Here is an 8,760-nt window from a genome sequence, read left to right as displayed (position 1 = left end):
GTCTGTTGTTATTTAGTTCTCCTGATGTAGAATTCTGAATTTCGTTTTGTTTGTTTGTTTTATATGTTCTAATCCTTTTTTATTTGCAGTTTTCTTTTCTCTCTCTCTTTTTTTTTTACTTTAAACTAGTGTATTGTTTTTGCCAGGTATTGACATGAATCTCCCATGTGTGTACATGTGTTCCCCATCCTTAAACTCCCTCCTACCTCTCTTCCCATTCCATCCCTCTGGGTCACCTCAGTGCACCAGCCCTGAGCACCCAGTATCATGCATCGAACATGGACTGGAAATTTCTTTCACATGTGATAATTTACATGTTTCAATGTCATTCTCCCATGTCATCTCTCCCTCGTCCTCTCCCACAGTGTCCTAAGACTGTTTTTTACGTCTGTGTCTCTTTTGCTGTCTCGCATACAGGGTTACCATTACCATATTTCTAAAGTCCACAAATATGCATTAGTATACGCTATTGGTGTTTTTCTTTCTGGCTTATTTCACTCTCTAAGTAAGGCTCTGGTTTCAGCCACTCTTTAGACCTGATTTTAATGGCTGAGTAATATTCTTCTACTGGAACAATAGACTGGTTCCAAATACGAAAAAGAGTACATCAAGGCTATATATTGTCAGCCTACTTATTTAAATTCTTCAGAGTACATCATGATAAACGCTGGTCGGAAAGCACAATCTTGGATCACGATTCCCGGTAGAAATATCAATAACCTCAGATATGCAGATGACATCACGCTTATGGCAGAAAGTGAAGAGGAACTAAAAAGCCTCTTGATGTAAGTGAAAGAGGAGAGTGAAAAAGTTGGCTTAAAGCTCAACATTCAAATAACTAAGATCATGGCATCTGGTCCCATCACTTCATGGGAAATAGATGGGGAAACAGTCAGACTTTACTTTTTTGGTTTCCAAAATCACTGTAGATGGTGATTGTAGCATGAAATTAAGACTCTTACTCCTTGAAAGGAAAGTGATGATCATCCTTGGCAGCATATAAAAAAACAGAGACATTAATATGACAACAAAGGTCCGTCCAGTCAAAGCTCTGGTTTTATCAGTGGTCAGGTATGGATGTGAGAGTTGAACTTGCAGAAAGCTGAACACCAAAGAATTGATGCTTTTGAACTATGTTGTTGGAGAAGATTCTTGAGAGTCCCTTGGATTTCAAGGAGATGCAACCAGTCCATCCTATAGGAGATCAGTTCTGGGTGCTTGTTGAAAGGACTGATGATGAATCTGGGTCAATATTTTGGGTACATACTGTGAAGAGTTGGCTCATTGCAAAACACCCTGATGCTAGGAGACATTGGGGGTAGGAGGAGAAGGGGATGACAGAGGATGAGACGGATGGATGGCATCACCGACTCGATGGACATGAGTTTGTGTAAACTCTGGGAGTTGGTGATGGACAGGGATGCCTGGCGTGCTGAGACTCATGGGGTGCTCGAGTCGGACACTACTGAGAGACTGAACTGAACTGAAGTGAATATTCCAGTGTGTATATTCATCACAGCTTTCTTATCCATTCGTCCTCAACGAATGGACATCTAGGATGCTTGCATACCTTGTCTATGATAAACAGTGATGCAATGGAGATTGGCGTGCACCTGTCTCTTTCAATTCTTGTTTCCTCGGAGTGTATGCCAGGCAGTGTAATCTGGGTCACATGGCAGTCCTATTGCAGTTTTATTTTTTAAGGAATCCCCACACTGTTCTCCATAGTTGCTGTACTAGCTTGCATTCCACCAACAGTATAAGAGGCTTCCCTTTTCTCTGCAACCTCTCCAGAATTTATTGCTTGTAGACTTTTGGATAGAAGTCAATTTGACTGGTATGGAATGGTACCTTATTGTGGTTTTGATTTGCATCTCTGATAATGAGCATCATCATATGTTTGTTAGACATCTGTATGTCTCCTTTGGAGAAAAGTAATCTCAGTTCTTTGGCCTAATTTCTGATTGAGTCATTTATTTTTCTGGAATTGAGCTGTAGGAGTTGCTTGTATATGTTTCAGATTAATTTGTTGTCCATTGTTTCGTCTGCCATTTGCCTTAATCATCATTTTAAAATATGCTTTTCACAGAAGCTGATGATATTTTTTGGCTGATCTAGGGATGAATAGACAAAGTTGGCAGTTTTAACTTGCAAACAATATACTCCTTTATTGGAGATAATTTTCTTTTCAAATCTAGACTTTATTAAGATTTACATATTTAAGTTTTATTTCTTGTTTGTTTCATTATTTAGGCTATATTTTTCAAACAGAGGCCTCTAATCCTGAACAGCGGTGAGTAAATCATAAACAGAAATAGTCATATGATTTGACTGTTTATTTCAACTGGAGAACATATTATATCAAAGAACATCAAACAGGTCAATATGGAATAGTCATCACATAAGAATGTACAAAACAAAGAAAAAAAATCTTCATTAGTAATTTAAAAGAATGTCTCATATACATTAACAGCAAAGAAAAATCAAGGGAAATAGAAAATTGGCATATGCACACAGTGTGACACCGAGATGAACAGAATAGAATGAAACATCAGTGTGTCAGGAAAATATCAGGATGCTGGTGGTTAGGAAACCACTGAAACATGTGGAGTTTAAAATCACACAAATGTTGGGCCATGTGGGTAGCAATAAAAACAGCAAAATGTGGCTGAATCTCAACATGATAAGGAGCCGATGTAACATAAGTAGCATCTAGATAGGGTGAGGTGGGATAGAAAATGAAGTAGTAAAAAAAAAAAAAAAAAAAAAAAGCTACTCCTGTCAAGAACAGAAGGAGAACATTTGCTGTTATTCAGTCATTAAGTCAGCTCTGGCTCTTTGTCACCCCATGGACTTTAGCCTGACAGGCTTCCCATCACTATTTACCACAATTTGTTCATATTTCCGTCCATAGAATCAGTGATGTTATCTAACCATCCCATCACTGGCTACCCACTTCTCCTTTACCTTCAATCATTCCCAGCGTCAGGACATGTGGCCAAAGGAAGAAAAACAAACAAACAAACCGAAAGATACCTAAGTATTCCAAGGAGAGGTGTTGAGTCTGTTTAGGATATAGATTCAGAAAAAGCTTTTGACAAAATTTAACACCTAGTTATGATTAAACCTGTAGAGGAGGAGGGAATAAAGGGAATCTTCTTTAACATAATAAAGGCCATTTATGGATAAACTCACCACAAACAGTGTTCTCTATAGTAAAATTCTGAAACCATGACCCCTAATTCATGAATACAAGAAAGATGCTTCTTATTCACCATGGTTACTCAACACAGTCTTGGGACACCTAGCTACTGCAATCAGAGAATAGGAAGAAGAAGGAAAAAAAGTTTCAAATGAAAAGGAAAATAAGAGGTAAAACTGTCCCTGTTTGCAGATGATATGATACTATGCGCAGAGAATCCTACCATACAACCAGATAATTGCTAGCAGTACTTCATGAATTCAGGGAAGTGTCTGGCTATAAAATTAACACACAGCAATCTCTGGCATTCCTATAAACTGACATCAAAAACAAATTAAGAAAGGAATCCCAGTCACCACTGCAAGAAGAATAAAATTCCCGAAAGTAAACCTGGGAAAAGTTTTGTGTGCTGAATTGAATAAGACATGGAGGAAATAAATCAAGTGTGACAAAACAAATGAATAAGTGTAACATTCTCTTTGACTTGGAGAATCAATACTGTGAAAATGGCTGTGCGACAAAAAGCAGTTTACATATTCAAAGCAATTGCTTTGAAATTGCCAATGACATTTTTCACAGAACTAGATAAATTTTTTTTTACAACTTTTTGGGAAATGTAAAAGACCTTGAATAGCCATGCTATCATGAGAAAAATAAGCAGATGTGGAGGAATCAGGTTTCCTGTTTTCACTCTGTAATTCAAAGTTGTAGTCATCCACACAGCATGAAACTTCCAAAAAAAAAAAAAAAAAAAAAGGAATACAGCCCAATGGAACAGATAGAAGACCCTGAAATAATCTCTTGTCCAAATACTTACCTAATCTATGACAAAGGATGCAACAATATACAGTGGAGAGAATATATTATCCTTTATAGGTGCTGCTGGAAAATTTTGAGAGATAAAGATGAAAGTGCAATTAGGACGCTCCCTTTTGTTGTTTAGTGGGAAGTCATATCTGACTCCTTGTGATGTCATGGACTGCATCAGGCAAGCCTCAATAGGCACTACCATCTCCCAGAGCTTGCCCAAGTTCATATCTATTGCATTGGCAGTGATGCCATCCAACACACTCATTGTTGTCACACCCTTCTCCTTCTACCTTCAGTACTTCTCATTATCAGGGTCTTTTCCAATGAGTTGGCTGTTTGCATCAGATAGACAAAGTATTAGAGCTTCAGCTTCACTAGCAGTTCATCCAATGGTTATTTTGGGCTGATTTCCTTGACGATTGACTAATTTGATCCCCTTGCTATCCAAGGAACTCTCAAGAATCTTCTCCAATACCACAATTCAAAAGCATCAATTCTTCAGGATTCTGCCACTTTTGTGGTCCTGCTCAATCAACTCTATGTGAATACCGCAAAGACCATAGACTTGACTATACCAAAGTTTGTGAGCGAACTGGTATCTTTTCTTTTTCACACATGTCTCGATTTCTCATAGCTTTTCTGACAAGAAATATTTGTTTTCTAATTTGATGTCCAAAGTCACCATCTGGAGTGAATTTAGAGCCCAAAAAGATAAAATACGTCAATGACTTCCATTTTTCCCTTTCTATTTGCCATGGAGTGATAGGACCGGGTGCCATGATCTTAGTTTTCAGAATGTTTAGCTTTAAGCCAACTTTTTCACTCTCCTCTTTCACTTTCATCAAGAGGCTCTTTTACTTCTTCTTCACTTTCTGTCAAAAGGGTGGTGTCATGTAAATATCTGAGGTTAGTGAAATATGTCCCAGCAATCTTGCTTCCATCTTGTGCTTCCTCTAGCCCAGCATTTCACATGATGTACTCTGTCTATAAGTTAAATAAGTAGGGTGACAACATACAGCCTTGATGTACCCCGTTTCCTATTTGGAAGCAGACTGTTGTTCATGTCCGTTCTAACATGTTGCTTCCTGACCCTCATACAGATTTCTCAAGGGGCAGATCAGGTGGCCTCGTATTCCCATTCCCTTTGGAATTTTCCATAGTTTATTGTGATCCACGCAGTCAGAAGCTTTGGTATAGTCAATAAAGAAGAAATAGATGTTTCTATGGAAGTCTCTTTCTTTTTTGATGAACAAGCAGATATTAGCAATTTGATCTCTGGTTCCTCTACCTCTTCTAAAACCAGCTTGAACATCTAGAAGTTCATGGTTTACATATTGTTGAAGCTTGGCTAAGAGAATTTTAAACATTGCTTTACTAGCGTGTGAGATGGGTGCATTTGTGTGGTAGTTTCTGCATTCTTTGGCACTGGCTTTCTTTGGAATTGAAATGAATGTTGACCATTTCCATTCCTGTCGCCACTGCTGAGTTTCCAAGTTTGCTGAGAGTGATCAACGAAATTTAGTACTTCTATGACTTCTAAAATCCAGCAAATGGTGACCATTTCAACTCTTATACCTCTGATATGTCTGACCCAGCTTGAACATCTGGAGTTCCTCAATTCATGGAATGATGAAGAGAAGCTTAGTGGATTTTGAGCATAACTTTACCTGCTTGGAAGACAAGTGAAGTTGTGCAGTGCTTTTTATCATTCGTTAGTACTGTCTTTCTTGCGGACTGGGGTAAGAATTTCCTTTTTCTAGTTCTGTGACCACTGCTAAATTTTCCACATTTGCTGACATATTGAATGTCACACTTTCATAGCATCAATATTTGGAATTTTATGCAGCACTGACAGAATTCCATCACCTACATTAGCTTTGTTGACAGCAGTGCTTTGTAAGGCCCACTTGACTTCACATTCAAGAATGGCTGGCTCTGTGGGATTCATCACAGTGTCCTGGTTATCTGGGGCAGTAAGATCGTTTTGTCCTAAAGTTCTTTGCATGCTTTCCATCTTGTCTTGATCTCTTTTCCTTCTTTTAGGCCTTTCAATTTTCTGTCTTTTACTGAGCCCACCTGTGGATGAAATGTTGCATTTATATATTCAGATATTTTAAGAGATTTTTTTTAGTCTTTCCGCTTCTTTTGATTTCTTATATATCTTTGCATTGTGTACTGAAGGTGTGCTTTACATCTCCTTCCTCTTCTCTGGAAATCTGAACTTTGTTCGGGTACTTTTGCCTTTTCCACTTGCTTTCTGCTGCTCTTCTTTCCTCAGCTATTTGTACATCCTCCTCCATGCTTTTCTTTTTCTTTAGCATTGTTTCCCTCACTGTTTGCTGTACAATATTTTGCACCTCCTTCCCTAGTTTTTGAGGTGCTCTGTTTACTAGATATAAACCCTGGAATCTCTTTGCCACCTGCACTGCATATTCATAGAGGATTTGATTTTCTAGTCCCTGGCTGGCCTAGTAGTTGTGCACCTGAACTTCTGAATTTGGCAGATTGTTACTGATGATCTGATCCATAGTGTGCTCCAGATTTTTTTTCCCTCTGAACTTATACACTTCTCCCTCTGATTATATAGTCAGGCTGATAACATTAGGCACCATTTGGTGATGTCCATGTGTAAAGCCATCTCTTGTGTGGTTGTCAAAGGATCTTTGCTTTGACCACTACATTTTCTTGACAGTTTGATTAGTCTTTGTTCTGCTTCATCTTTTATTCCAAGGCCAAACTTTCCTGCTATTCCAGGTATCTCTTGACTTTGTCCTTTTGCATTCCAGTCCCTTATGATGATAAGGACATCTTTCACTTGCTGTTAATTCAAGGAGGTGTTATTGGTCTTCACAGAACTGATGAATCTGAACATCTTCAGGATCAGAATTCAGGGCAGAGACTAGCATTACTGTGATTTTGAATGGTTTGCCTTGGAAATGAACTAAGGTCATTCTGTCATTTTTGAGGTTGCACCCAAGTAGTGCGTAGTGAAGTGATTCTAAAATTATAGCAGAATGGGGAAGTAGAATTGTAGGACAAATTAGAACATTGTCTTAGAGTAAAAAAACTTGATTCTTGCCTAAAAAATACCCAACGTGGAATCTGGGGAGAATAGAAGAATTTCTATATGAGGAAGAAGACTCAGGGTGTGAGAGTTTAGCAAGATGAGGACAAAGAGCTTCTTTTTTATCCATTTCTGGAATCACATTTAGGAGTATCTCTTTAAGAAGCTTGCTATGGCATTCAATAAGCAAAGTCTTTTGCATTGAAAATATGAAAGAATTTTTTGTTGAAGTGTCCGCTGTTGAGTTTTCTGAGAGTTGGAGTGATTTCACTGACCAGAGTCAGTGATATCTATTGATTCCAAGGAACCAATAACAAATTAATTAAGGAAGCAATTACCTGTCTTTAGTAGGAATCTTGTGTGAGTATTAGTGATTGTGGCAGCAGTGTGTGTGAGTCCCCAGGAGAAAGGAGCAGTGAGCAGGTGAAATCAATTTACCGCGGGGTGGGGGTGGGGGGGCAGGGGGCGGGCATTAGCCAGAGCATAGGAATCTGTGAATGTGCATATATTTTTGAGAACCCATTTCGTTGTGGCATCCCTAAGGACTAGATGAACAGATGCAATTTCAGCCAATTGGGTGAGACTGGAGTACTATTCTTAATGAGAGAAGCCTGAGGGCAGGAAGAATGGAGCAAACCTCCAGCGATATTGCATTGTTTATAATGAGGGTGTTGCTACTCATAAATGACACTAATACTTTTCATTCTAAAGTTGTTGGCCACAGATGGCTCCACAAAATGTAAGAAGAGTGGGTAGTGTGGATACTGGCATCAGTGCCTGAAAGGTGTCATTTAAGGGTCTGTGCATGGATGAAAACACATCCTGTGGAAATTTGGAAAGGCTTTTAAAATGAGATGAGTTTTGTGGTTCAGTCACCAAATAATGTGCTTGGGGTGATTCTTTGATACCCCTCCCCCCCATAGAAGGCAGCATTATTTGGCATTGACTCTCTTTGAGATTGGAATGAAAACTGACTTTTTACAGTCCTGTGGCCATGGCTGGGTTTTCCATATCTGCTGGCATGCTGAATGTAGAACTTTCACAGCATCATCTTTCAGGATTTGAAATAGCTCAACTGGAATTCCATCGCATCCACTAGCTTTGATCATAGTGATGCTTACTGAGACCCACTTGACTTCAATTTCCAATATCTTTTTTATACAGTTCTGTGTATTCTTGCCACCTCTTATTATCTTCTGCTTCTGATGGGTCTCTACCATTTCTGTCTTTTATTTAGCCCATCTTTGCATGAAATATTTCCTTGGATTCTCTAATTTGCTTGGAGAGATCTCTAGTCTTTCCCATTCTATTATTTACCTCTCCTTCTTTGCATTGATCCCTGAGGAAGACTTTCTTATCTCTCCCAGCAATTCTTTGCAACTCTGCATTCAAATGGGTATACATTTCCTTTTCACCTTTGCTTTTTACTTCCCGTCTTTTCACAACTATTTGTAAACGCTCCCCACATGCATTTAAATTTTTGAAATTTCTTTATCTTGTGGATGGTGTTGATCTCTGTCCTGTACAATGTCACGAACCTACATTCATAGTTCATCAGGCTCTCTGTCTTCCAGAACTAGTCTATTAAATCTTGGCTTGGGTATCAGGATTCTACAAAGGATGGTTTTGATTTATTCTCCCGCTGCACCTGGCCCCACAAGGTTAGGGTAACAAAATAAACAGG

Source organism: Moschus berezovskii, chromosome Y (assembly GCF_049115385.1).
Source record: "Moschus berezovskii isolate FMDL1 chromosome Y, NW_MosBer_1.0, whole genome shotgun sequence".
Classification (NCBI taxonomy): domain Eukaryota; kingdom Metazoa; phylum Chordata; class Mammalia; order Artiodactyla; family Moschidae; genus Moschus; species Moschus berezovskii.
The sequence above is the reverse complement of the archived record's forward strand: the minus strand, read 5'-3'. Positions refer to the sequence as shown.